The following is a 14118-nucleotide window of genomic DNA, read 5'->3' on the forward strand; positions in this document are numbered from 1 at the left end:
CCCTCAGGGGACGTAAACAAAACAATTAGCATAGTCGGCGCTACACAAAACGCACAAATAAAATATAAAACATTCATTACCTTTGACCATCTTCTTTGTTGGCACTCCTAGATGTCCCATAAACATCACTATTGGGTCTTTTTTTCTGATTAAATCGGTCCATATATAGATCAACGAAAAAAATAGCGTTTTATAACGTAACTTCATTTTTTAAAATAAAAAAAGTTGACGATAAACTTTCACAAAACACTTCGAAATACTTTTGTAATGCAACTTTAGGTATTAGTAAACGTTAATAAGCGATCAAATTGATCACGAGGCGATGTATATTCTATAGCTGTACGTCTGGAAATAATGTCTGGGTAAATCTCAACCAAAATATCCGGTCGGAGACCGGAAGAACTGCGCTGCCTTGTGTCTGTTTGACCAAGAAACAAATCGTAGGCAAATGACAAGACTGTTGACATCTTGTGGAAGCTGTAGGTATTGCAACCTCGGCCCCATTTAATGTGGATCACGTTTAACAATGGGTTGAAGTGGCGCATGGATATATTTTTCGTCTGCAGGGTCTGCAGGGACTCGAGCTTGATGACGAGTTTGGAGGGTACTATGGTGTTAAATGCTGAGTTGTAGTCGATGAACAGCATTCTCAAATAGGTATTCCTCTTGTCCAGATGGGTTAGAGCAGTGTGCAGTGTGGAGTGTGGTTGCGATTGCGTCGTCTGTGGACCTATTGTGGAGGTAAGCAAATTGGAGTGGGTCTAGGGTGTCAGGTAGGGTGGATGTGATATGGTCCTTGACTAATCTCTCAAAGCACTTCATGATGACGAAAGTGAGTGCTATGGGGTGGTAGTTGTTTAGCTCAGTTACCTTCGCTTTTTTGGGAACAGGAACCATGCTGGCCCTCTTGAAGCATGTGGGAATAGCAGACTGAGATAAGGATTGATTGAATATGTCCATAAACACACCAGCCAGCTGGTCTGCGCATGCTCTGATGATGCGGCTGGGGATGCCGTCTGGGCCTGCAGCCTTGCGAGGGTTAACACGTTTAAATCTATTACTCACATCGGCTGCATGAAGGAGAGACCGCAGGTTTTGGTAGTGGGCCGTGTCAGTGGCACTGTATTGTCCTCAAAGCGAAGTTGTTTAGTTTGTCTGGGAGCAAGACATCCTGGTCCGTGACGGAGCTGTTTTTTTTGTAGTCCGTGATTGACTATAAACCCTGCTGCATACCTCTTGTGTCTGAGCCGTTGAATTGCAACTCTATACTGATGCTTAGCTTGTTTGATTGCCTTGCAGAGAGAATAGCTACACTGTTTGTATTCGGTCACGTTTCGGGTCACCTTGCCCTGATTAAAAGCAGTGGTTCATGCTTTCTCTGTCCATAGGACCACTTTAAGCCGTACACTTCACAAAGCTGGGCTTTACGGAAGTGTGGCCAGAAAAAAAGCCATTGCTTAAAAAGAAAATAAGAAAACATGTTTGGTGTTTGCCAAAAGGCAAGTGGGAGACTCCCCAAACATATGGAAGAAGACTACTCTGGTCAGATGAGACAAAAATTGACCTTTTTGGGGGTGAATAGTTATGCACGCTCAAGTTTTCTGTTAATTTGTCTTATTTCTTGTTTGTTTCACCCCCCAAAATATTTTGCATCTTCAAAGTGGTAGGCATGTTGTGTAAATCAAATGATACAAACAAAAATATATTTTAATTCCAGGTTGTAAGGCAACAAAATAAGAAAAATTCCAAAGAGGGTGAATACTTTCACAAGCCAATGCATTTATAGTGTACTTGACGACTCACAAGCAGAGTTTTATAAAAACTCAAACCAATTCTTCAACTTAAAAACAACTCCAAGTGTATTTTGAATGGATATACTAAATTAGAATTAAAGCGATTGAAATTAAAATACAGTTTTAACGAGTGTAAGTTTAATGATAGTGACTGAAAAACAATTATTTTAAAGTACACTTTTTTTTTAAATAGGTGTATTAAAATGTAATTATAGCATATTTATAGTATACTAAAAGACTGAAAAAACAATTAACACACTTTTAATAAGCGTGTTGAAGTGTAATGATATTATATTTATAGTATAATTACGATGTACTAGAAAAGTACATCTCGTATTTGAAGTATAATATTAAAAAATGTTTGTACATTTAAGTATACTATTTTTTTTCTCTTGGGGTATTCGGCCCATGTGACATAACTTTTGATTTGATTTAAACATGTTTCACATGTCAATAAAGCTCCTTTGAATTTAATTGAGAGAGAGGGGAAAAATAGAGAATGAGAGAGAGACATACAAACACACAGAGCAAGAGCGGGAGAGAGAGGAGAGAGAGAGAGACATATAGACAAAGAGTGAGAGACGAGAGGAGAGACAGAGAGACCTTGATCACAGATTTACACACAATATCATCTGTCTCTAACTTTAGGGGATGTTCCAAACGTCTGCTCTCTGAAACTATTATTCTTGAGATGATTATCCCAGTAATAACTCTATTTGTCTCTTCTCATTTGTGTCACAATGGGTTTGGAGTATCACAATTAATATATAGAGAGGGGGAATGAAAAGGAGGGAAACTGATTGGAAAGGGAGGCCTCTCTGCCTCTTTCTCGCTCTCTCTCTTATTCCCTTTGTTGTCTTTTGAGCATCTAGGGATATTATTTCCAGTTTTCTGTGTTAGCCCAGGGCAGAGATAGAGGATTACAGAACATAAAAAGGGACCGTCTCAAATGGCACCCTATTCCCTTTATATTGCAGTACTTTAGAATAGGGCCCTTAAGGCTCTGTACAAATGCAGTGCACTATATAGGGACTAGAGTGGCATTTGGGACGCACAAAGACAGCAGTTGATGTTATGTTTCATTGCTGCATCCGTTTTGATTATTTTGCCCTCTTTTTGAGTCTAGGGTGTTTCTATGCAGGCTCAATTAGGATACAGTATTGTATTTTATATTGTGGTTTTACTATAAAAGATGGTTGGAACAATGGAAAGCAGGGATGGATGTATACAGTGCTAGCTGGGAGAACAATGATTTACACTGTTTCCTGTTAGTTTTTCTATATAATTTATATAAACCTGTTCATCTTCAGAAGGGATGATTTTAGTTTTGTTCATCTTCAAAAGAGATGACTATTGTTACCTGTCTGTTTTACACTTTGAGGAACTGCAGTCTCTCAATCTCTCTCAAGCCAGTTTATCATATTCTTAAATTTATACGTAGATCAGTACTCACTGTGCTTCAAGCGTCAAGTACTACTCAAGGAATCCCTCTCTCCATCTTCTCCTCCTTCTAATCTCTTCCTCCAGTCCCCTCTTCATTCCTCTCTTCACAGCTATCATCCTCACGCTGGTCTCTTTGTACTTTTATAGGATATCTTGTCTTTATTGTTGATGCCTGCAATTCTCCACCTCTCCTTCACACAGGTTACGTCCTGTATGGCATCCTATATAGTGCACTACTTTTATAATAATATATGCCATTTAGCAGACGCTTTTATCCAAAGCGACTTACAGTCATGTGTGCATACATTCTACGTATGGGTGGTCCCGGGAATCGAACCCACTACCCTGGCGTTACAAGCGCCATGCTCTACCAACTGTGCTACAGAAGGACCACAGCCTAGTCACTAGGCCTCAAATTAATAATAAACAGACAAATCAACTAGAACCATATGTAATTCAGTTCAACATGTCCCAAAGCCAATCATATATGAGATTAGTTTACATTTAGGCATTAGCAATAACAGGTCCATTTCCGGGTAAAAAAACCCCTTGTTCCTCACTACACTTTTGACCAGTGTAGTGCACTATATAGGGAATAGGGGGCCATTTGGGATGCAAGCAAAGTCAGCTGGATGGTTGGTAGTGAATTACTGAGTAGGCGGTCTGTCGTGTGAAAAATGCTTATAGGCACAGAGGAGAATTCTGTTACTATCCAATCAACTGAGCCAGTGTAGCGAGGGCCCCTGCTCAGCTTTATAACTACTCTCATGCTATTTCACACATTTTGCCATGAGGCTGAGAGAAAATGTTGCTGTTTTAGAGCTAATTTCCTGTTATTCTACACATTTTGTCATGAGGCTGAGATACATTTTGCAGTTTTGAAATTAATTTCTTATCGTTCTAAACATTTTGTTCGTGGCTTATGACGTGTTCATACACTATCTGGGGGGCCTTGCGGGGGCTGCGGGTTGGTCTATAAAGAGTATATGACATGTACCAGTGGGCAAGTAGCCTAGTGGATAAGACTGTTGGGTCAGCAAATTAAAGGTTGCTGGTTCAAATCCCAGAGCTAACTAGGTAACAACAATTATAATGATATATTATTGTTTGTGCACTTGTTCTTTACTCTGTAGGTATATGACATATATTGATATATGGAATAAAATCATAACATTTGATTTTTCGTGTACACTTTCTTCACTCTGAAGGATCTGGTGGGTATATCAACATCTCGTCTGTACAGTTGTAGTCGGAAGTTTACAAACACTTTGGAGTCATTAAAACTAGTTTTTCAAACACTCCACAAATTTCTTGTTAACAAACTATAGTTTTGGCAAGTCGGTTAGGACATCTACTTTGTGCAGGCCGCAAGTAATTTTTCCAACAATTGTTTACAGACAGATTATTTCACTTATAATTCACTGTATCACAATTCCAGTGGGTCAGAAGTTAACATACACTAAATTGACTGTGTCTTTAAACAGATTAGAAAATTCTAGAAAATTATGTCATGGCTTTAGAAGCTTCTGATTGACATCATTTGAGTCAATTGGAGGTGTACCTGTGGATGTATTTCAGTGCCTACCTTCAAACTCAATGCCTCTTTGCTTGACATCAAGGGAAAATCAAAAGAAATCAACCAAGACCTCAGAAAATAATTGTAGACCTCCACAAGTCTGGTTCATCCTTGGGAGCAATTTCCAGACAATAGTACGCAATGGGACCACCCAGCCGTCATACCGCTGAGGAAGGAGACGCGTTCTGTCTCCTAGAGATGAATGTACTTTGGTGTGAAAAGTGCAAATCAATCCCAGAACAACAGCAAAGGACCTTGTGAGGATTCTGGAGGACACACGTACAAAAGTATCTGCATCCACAGTAAAACGAGTTCTATATCAACATAACCTGAAAGGCTGCTCAACAAGGAAGAAGCCACTGCTCATAAACGACCATAAAAAAAGCCAGACTACGGTTTGCAACTGCACATGGGGACAAAGATTGTACTTTTTGGAAAAATGTCCTCTGGTCTGATGAAACAAAAATAGAACTGTTTGGCCATAATGACCATCGTTATGTTTGGAGGAAAAAGGGTGAGGCTTGCAAGCCGAAGACTACCATCCCAACCTTGAAGCACAGGGGGTGGTAGCATCATGTCGTGGGGGTGCTTTGCAGCAGGAGGGACTGGTGCACTTCACAAAATAGATGGCATCATGACGTAGGGAAATTATGTAGATATATTGAAGCAACATCTCAAGACATCAGTCAGGAAGTTAAAGCTTGGTCGCAAATGGGTCTTCCAAATGGACAATGACCCCAAGCATACTTCCAAAGTTGTGGGTTAAGGACAACAGAGTCAAGGTATTGGAGTGGCCATCACAAAGCCCTGATTTCAATCCTATAGAACATTTGTGGGCAGAACTGAAAAAGTGTGTGTGAGCAAGGAGGCCTACAAAAGTGACTCAGTTACACCAGCTCTGTCAGGAGGAGTTTGGCCAAAATGCACCCAAATTATTGTGGAAAGCTTGTGGAAGGATACCCGAAATGTTTTACCCAAGTTAAACAGTTTAAAGGCAATGCTACCAAATACTAATTGAGTGTATGTAAACTTCTGACCCACTGGGAATGTGATAATTCTCTCTATTATTTTGACATTTCACATTCTTAAAATAAAGTGGTGATCCTAACTGACCAAAGACAGGGAATTCTTACTAGGATTAAATGTCAGGAATTGTGAAAAACTGAGTTTAAACGTATTTGGCTCAGGTGTATGTAGACATCCGACTTCAACTGTATCTACCCAAGATATGTTTCCGTTTAATCTAAGCAGCCATTTGTTCCAGTAAGGTTGGAGTTGTCCTTGGATCCTGATAAATACCTGATTGATGGTGCCCCTGTGGTGCTAGCTGGTTATAGTATGATAAAGGGATGAAGAGCTCAGGGTTGGACTGATTTCCCTTTAGAATCAGCCACGCAGGGAAGAGGGAGAAGGAAGGACAGTCTGTTGACTGTAAAGAATCAAGTTTAAATAAATAAATAATTAAGTGCATTCTACGAACATGTCATAAAAACATTACAGGAAGAACTATGCTAAATTAAATGATGATCATATCACTCACCATACTGTTTTTACAGTGTCCGATCAAGCAATCAGCCGATTCTTGGGTTATGTCCAAAATGGCATCCTATTCCCTATATAGTGCACTACTTTTGACCAGCACCATTAGGGACACAGTGTGTGATCACAACCTGTGGTGAAAATCAATGAATTCTGAATGCTCCACTCACCCAGCCTTCAATAAACATCCAATTGAGAGGGACAGAGAGAACTGCTTCATAATGTTTCAGGTACTCTTTATCATTTACATGCTAATTGACACCCCGGGGTGCAGTCCATGACAATAGATGATTTGTTTTATTGACAGCAGCATGAGTGATGACACTCTCCTTTCAATCTCACTCCACTATCAAGGGTATCCCAAACTGACAACTCCATCCTCTGGTGGCCATTGACAGTGTGATGTTGTGTGTTAATTGGTTGTTCCTCTTACTTACTGTGATATAGCGTACGTCCCAAATGGTACCCTATTTCCTACATAGTGCACTACTTTGATCAGGGCCCATAGTGCACTATGTAGGGAATAGGGTGCCATTTGGGATGCAGACAGTAGATACCCAGGCCCCATAAGCATCAATTTTCAACTGCCATGTTCAAGATATTCAAAACTTCTAAATGACAGATTCTTCCCCAAACAGAACAGCTAGATCTGTTTTTATTAAACAGATACTGGATATACCTTTACAGCCCAGACTTTATTTATGTCTCTCTCTGTTAAGAATCATGTTTTGGCAAGACATGTACCAGCAACCTCTAAATCGCCCAGATTAAGTTCCAAATGGCACCTTATTGCCTATTTACTGCACTACTTCTGACCAGGGCCAATAGGGCTCTCGTCAAATGTAGTGCACCTTATAGGGAATAGGGTACCATTTTGGACGTATACTCCCAGTCAGCTCCCTCAGCTCCGGGGCAGCTGTAGATTTTAATGTGGCTGTTGGAGTGACATAAAAAAAAACATCTTAAGAAACATTATAATTTAGCAGCCAAGGTTTTGAAAGGTGGCTGCCACAGAGCTATCTGGGGAAAGCGACATGAGAGGGGGCAGAGAATGATGGTGTGTATGTGTGGTTGTCTCCTGCTCCTACAGCTCTCAGCACATGATTGAGCCAACGGACCTAAATGCACTCTAAAAATACAAGCTGATGAAAAATATGACAGCTCCGGGAGATGGCAGGGGGTTTCTCAGATTGCACTCTGACAACTCCTATCCTATCTTGGCCCTCTGGGGCTGGGGGTGACCTGGATCTTGCTCTCTTGGAGGACCTGGGGAGAGAGGAAGATTTGGAAATGTAATGTATTTGTATAAATATATATTTTTATTAAAATGTAAAAAAATGGCCAAATCAAATATTTTGTCGAAATGCATTTTTATTGTACTTGACACATACCAAAATCACTCAAATGCAATTAAATGACCACACTTTAAAAAAAAACATGATACATTATCGGCCATGTAGTGACAAATAAACAAACGATCTCGGGCACTATATTTGTATTCTTAAGAGGCACTAGTCATATTTTATGTTACCTCTTGTGATGGGAAAACATGTTGTTTTTTATTAAGTTGAATATGTGCTCTTTATGACAGAAAGTTAAAGCTGCAATATGTAACTTTTTGGGCAACACAACCAAATGCAGATAGAAAAACGAGTTATAGATCTGGCATTCTCATTAAAAGTAAGTTTAAGAAGCTGTATATATGTTGTGTGTGCACTATTTCTATGCTTCCTGTGATGATATTTTAATTTTTGCATCTTTGACTATCAGTTTTGTACACCAGCTTCAAACAGCTGAAAATACAATATTTTTGGTTATTGAAAATATATTTCACAGCAGTTTAGATGGTAATGATTTTTACTACACTATTACATACCTTGCTAGTTTTGTCAAAAACTGAAATAAGGCAAACAATGAAATTGTTTGCAAGCAGGAAATGGTGGCGAAATTTCTGCATATTAGACCTTTAAAATTAGGTGATTAGGTGTTTTTTACTCATCATCACAATTTAAATTATATCACTGCCAAAGTTTTCGCTTGGAGGCCCAAAACATTATCTCCATTAATCATATAAAGAGCAATTTAAGAAGCCAAATTAGGAACCACTTTGGCAACCCTGTCGATTACATGTCAAAGCCATGCATTTCTGGAATATTGTCAGGCATTGCATGCATTTGAGCAAATATGGATATTAATCTACATGTCCCTCTCTCTGTCTGTCCATCTGTCTGGTGCTTAGATACAGTGCCTTTTTTGAAAATGTTCTGACCTCTTGACTTTTTAAAATTGATAAAAATGGTTTTTGCCATGCACAATACCCCATAATGACAAAGCAAAAACAGGGTTTTAGGTATTTTTGTTAATTTATTAAAAAAACAGAAATATAACATTTACATAAGTATTCAGACCCTTCACTCAAGACTTTGCTGAAGCACCTTTGGCAGAGATTACAGCCTCAAGTCTTCTTGGGTATGATGCTACAAGCTTGGGATAACTCCAGACGTGACGCTTGTATTCAGGCCAAAGATTTGAATCTTGGTTTCATCAGACCAGAAAATCTTGTTTCTCATGGTCTGAGAGTCTTTAGGCAAACTCCAAGCGTGCTGTCATGTGCCTTTTGCTGAGGAATGGCTTCCATCTGGCCACTCTACCATAAAGGCCTGACTGGTGGAGTGCTCCAGAGATGGTTGTCCTTCTGGAAGGTTCTCACATCTCCACAGAGGAACTCTAAAGCTCTGTCAGAGTGACCATCGGGTTCTTGGTCACCTCCCTGACCAAGGCCCTTCTCCCCAGATTGCTCAGTTTGGCCGTGCGGCTGCTGCAGAAATGTTTTGGTACACTTCCCCAGATCTGTGCCTCGACACAATCCTGTCTCAGAGCTATACGAAAAATTCCTTCAACCTCATGGCTTGGTTTTTGTTCTGACATGCACTGTCAACTGTGGGACCAGAGAGCGAGAGAGAGCGAGAGAGTGAGAGACAGACAGAAAGAGACAGAGACAGAGGCAGAGACAGACAGACAGAGGGAGAGAGAGAGAGAGAGAGAGAGAGAGAGAGAGAGACAGAGGCAGAGGGAGAGAGCGAGGAAGAGAGAGATGCTTTTGACATTGTCTTTCTTTAATGATACAACCTCTTTTCATTAAAACCTCACTGCCCTCTAATGCACGATATAAAACAACACCACCCATCACAATAACCAAAACCTCACCACTTTTACAACCATATATCCTACCCATCTTTCCCACCTGTACAGACGTCTCCCCCCGGCATACCATATCTACTGAAACATCTCCACACTTTTTATCATTTTATAGAACTCAAATTCCACTCAAAGTTGCGCAGAGACCATCCCATTAAATAATAATACGGGGTCTGTTATCCCCCCACCTTTGACCCTGTTCCTCCTTCTTAGCCAAACACAAAATTCAATAACACACATATGGCCTTTTTCTACTTCGAATACCTGTAGCCCATTATAAATATTCAGACATTAAATTCCACCCCAAACCTCTCACACAGACATTCCAAAAGAGACATTAATTGCATTAACCTGGCACACATAGAAAACACATGATGCACAGTTTCAGTCATGACACAGGAAGGATACCCCTGTCCGACTCCCGGGTCGACCCGTGCCAACCAGCTGTTAGTGGTCAGGGCTCCCTGCAGAGCCCTCTACAGGGTAGAGCCAACTCCATCTAAAACCAACCATACTCTCTGCCCCACATACCCTGATGTGCCTTCACTCCTGTCAGGCTCCTAATGTTCCTCACCTTAATGTAGAGGTTGTAGAGGGCTTTATCTCCCAACCCCTCAAACTCCCCCAGGCTCAGAGTGTTAAAATCCAACCAGTCCTCCAGACTCCCTTGCCAGTCCTCAGTCTCTGCCATCATCTGCAGTAGCGGAAACATTGGTGGCCCCTCCCCCTTTGTGCCTCCTGAACCTTCCCCAGGAATCTCTCCAGCAGCTTATGTTTGTTGTTCCAGGACTTCTGGGGTTTTCCACCCCTCCTCCCCCTGCAGCCGCAAGTTACTCAGCCTTAGTAAGCCCGCTGTCATCAGTCGCCTCTGCAGGATGGCCGATCTCAAAGGGATAGGCTCCTCCCACCCCCACAGCCTAGGTTCCACACCCCCTTCCCATGTGGTCCTTAGCAGCTGCCAGGCCCTCAGCATCTCAGAGTAAAACCAGAGAGACCTTCTCTACTCAGCCTCTCCAGCGGCATGGGGAACAGCTGGGGGGTGAGGACAGGCAGTTTAAGCCATAGGGAGGATGCCTATTATCAGCACCCTCCCTCTATATGACACTTGGGACAGGAGCCACCTGCATCTGGCCAGTCTTGACATCCTTACCTGTGACAGCCTTTCCCAGTTCTTCCTGACCCACCTCTCTGAGCCAAGGTACACCCCCAAAATGTTAAACCCTTCACAACCCCACTGCAAACCCCCTTGAATCAGGAGGGGAGGGGGGTATTCCTCCACACCCCACATAACAGAGCTTTGCTCTTGCCCCAGTTCACCTTAGCTGACGAGCTCCCTGACCATCACAGAAATGTCATCTGCATACGCCAACACTGCTATACCTGTCAACATACCCATGCCTATCCAGCACACTCCTTGCAGTCTCCTGCGTAGCAGGCCCAAAAAAAGGCTCAATGTCTAGTGTATATAACTGCCCCAATAGAGAGCATCCTTGCCTGATTCCCCACCTAAACCCAGAATGGCCTACTGAATCCCCCTCCCACCTTGTCCATGCATGATGCCCCATCATACAACATCTTCACACAGGCCAAAAACCAAACACAGACATCACATTAAACAGATACTCATGGTCCACACTATGAAAAGCCTTGTCTTGGTCTAAAGACACCAATCCAAACAAGTCCAACATGTTCCTGATTATGAATAAGTTGTCTTTGATTCAGCATCCCAGTACACAATATGTCTGGTCCTTGTGTACTATAGAGTCCAGATGGGACTTCAGTCTGTTAGCGAGGACATTGGCAAATATCTTAAAAGTCCGCAGAGAGCAATACCACAGGCCTCCAGTTCTTAAGTCCCCTTTCTTGGGTAGGAGAGTTAGAGCCGCCCGATGACAGCGGAAACTCTCCTACTCCTACGCACTCATGCAACACGCAAAAGAAGTCCAGTTCAATGTTTCCCCAGATTATTTTTATAAAACTCCACTGGTAGTCCATCGACACCCTGTGCTTGGCCTGGGAACATCTGGGTTACTGCCTCTGCCAGTTCGTGGGACAACAGGGGAATGTTCATTTCATCCCTCTGTGCAAGAGAGAGCTTAGGGAGTTCTGCAAACAAAAGCTGAGCACACATAGGATCACACAGTTCGGCCCTATACAACTCAGTATAAAACTCCACAGTCTGCTCCCGCATCTCCCGCACCACAGAGGTCACCTGCCCACCCAACAGCTGTAGACAATGCATACCCTTGGCACCACTCTGTCTTTCCAAATTAAAGAAGAAGGAGCTGGGAGCATCCATCTCCTTGAGCATGGAGAACCTAGCTCTTACAAGTGCTTCCTTTGCTTTAACTTGGAAAAAAAACTGCCCGGGTCCCTACGTAATTCAGCTAAATTAACCTGGAGCCCTACATTGCCTTGCCCCACCTGCTCTACCTCCATCTCACTAATACAATGTTCTAGTTCCCCCCAATACACTCCTAGCCTCTGAAGATGAGAGAGCTGTATACTCTTGACAGAAAAGCAGAATTTGGAATTTTCCCATACACCACCATCTATAGCATGACTAGGCCCAGCCTCTGCTGTCTGCGTCTCATGGACCCCTGCACATTGACCTTGATTTCCCTCACTGCGCTTGTACCCTCACCTTGGCTATGACCTTTTTGTGGGCACCCAAAGCTCTTATGCCCCAAATCCCACACTCAAAGCACCACAGGCTATCTGTGCTGGCAAACCCCATGTAGAGCCCCTGCCTCACTTTAAAATGCACATTTAACTGTTGCTCATTGTTAATGAGAAACTTGAACACTTGCCTCCAGAACGAAACAACATGCTTAACTGCATCTGCATGAAAAACTGCCGACAGTACATGAAAACCCCTAGCAAATTTACCAAAACGACTCTTTCCGGATTTGATCATCCGGAATAAATGCAACTATCACTCTTGTCGAAGGAGTCAAAAGAGGAGAAATCAGCATCAACACGTCCCTTACAAATACTTCAACAGCAATCAGACTACCCACTAAATGTACTATTTTCATGAACTCAACCACATATTTGTTCATTTTGGATGCAGAATGTATAAATTCAGCTCCTACCTGTTCGCTGACCGCAAGCAGAACCTCCTCCACCTTATCTCCATTCTCAGAAACACACCTGAATCAATGGCGTAAAGACAGTGTCTCCTCCACGCAAGGCTGCAAAGCAATTGCGCACACCACACCGTTCAAACCCCAGGAAACTAAAACTCCATCCTCTTCCTCCATAACTTTGAACAAAAACAGCTAAACTAACAGTGCGTTAACCCTCCACCAAAGAAAATAACATTTGAAATATAAGACCAAGGAAAGAATCAAGAAAATAAATAAGGACAGAGAACTCCACACGGCCTCTCAACTACAAAACACTCCCAGCATGAACTGAGAGAGAGAGAGACAGAGACAGAGACAGAGACAGAGACAGAGACAGAGACAGAGACAGAGAGACAGGAGACAGGAGACAGGAGACAGAGACAGGAGACAGGAGACAGGAGACAGGAGACGGAGACAGGAGACAGGAGACAGGAGACAGGAGACAGAGAGAGAAAGAGGAGACAGAGACAGAGAGAGATAGAAAGAGAGTTCCCTCAGATTACACAGACCCACAAAGAATTTGAAAACATATCCAATTTTGATAAACTCCCATGTCTATTGAGGGAAATACCACAGCGTCCCATCACGCAAGATTTGTGACCTGTTGCCACAAGAAAAGGGCAACCGTTGAAGAACAAACACCATTTTAATTACAACCCATATTTATGTTTATTTATTTTCCCCTTTGTACTTGACTATTTGCACATTATTACAACACTGTATATAGCCATACTTTGACATTTGAAATGTCTCTATTCCTTTGAAACTTTTGTGAGTGTAATGTTTATTTCACTCTTGTTTAATATCTATTTCACTTGCTTTGGCAATGGAAACATGTTTCTCATCCCAATAAAAGCCAGTTGAATTGAATTGAGAGAGAAAGATAGAAAGAGAGAGGCAATATTTGCAGGTTATGTTATCTGCCTAGGGGAGCTCTGCTCTACTTAGCTCTGCTCTCTGACATGATGCTGTAATAATGATTTAAGACTGACTGGCTCTTCAGCCTGCATTTCATTTCACACAGCTGTTGCAAATGACTGCATCCCTAGTCCCCAGCATCACAAACACACACATACGCACACGTCTGTCTGCTCAATGGCTATATCAGTGATTATGAAAGACTACCTCACACTGGAACAAATGTGGCAGCCGCTGCACCGCGTAGCGCCTCACAGTATTATATTATGTTGAACAAATCTCTCCTGCAGGGGCAGGTAATAATAACAAACAATACCCATGCAATTGATGGAGACTTTTCATCAAGTGAGACACTAGAGATGCAAGAATTGCATTATTTATTTTCGAGGACGGCTTTTTTATTTATAAGTATAAGTTTTCGATGCCGCCAAGTAAGTGTGTTTGACTGAGGATTTCCCTACATGCATGTTCATATCACAACTCAATGGATAATTTATGAGCAAGCAAGTACACAGTTTGAGCA

The 14118-nt window shown here is 42.0% G+C and overlaps 1 protein-coding gene across 2 annotated transcripts in view; it reads right to left on the reverse strand.

Annotated features, from left to right (window-relative positions):
* LOC118366870 (ubiquitin-conjugating enzyme E2 E3-like) overlaps nucleotides 1–14118 on the reverse strand; it is a 181088-nt gene that overhangs the window by 56234 nt on the left and 110736 nt on the right. The window contains exon 1 of one of the 2 annotated variants that reach the window (XM_035749666.2): nucleotides 12645–12775. The exons of the other annotated variant lie outside the window; for it this stretch is intronic. The gene's annotated coding sequence lies outside the window, so the exon portion shown is untranslated. Of the gene's footprint in view, nucleotides 1–12644; nucleotides 12776–14118 lie in introns of those variants that run through there. 2 annotated transcript variants of the gene reach the window in all.

Source organism: Oncorhynchus keta, chromosome 34 (genome assembly GCF_023373465.1).
Source record: "Oncorhynchus keta strain PuntledgeMale-10-30-2019 chromosome 34, Oket_V2, whole genome shotgun sequence".
NCBI lineage: Eukaryota > Metazoa > Chordata > Actinopteri > Salmoniformes > Salmonidae > Oncorhynchus > Oncorhynchus keta.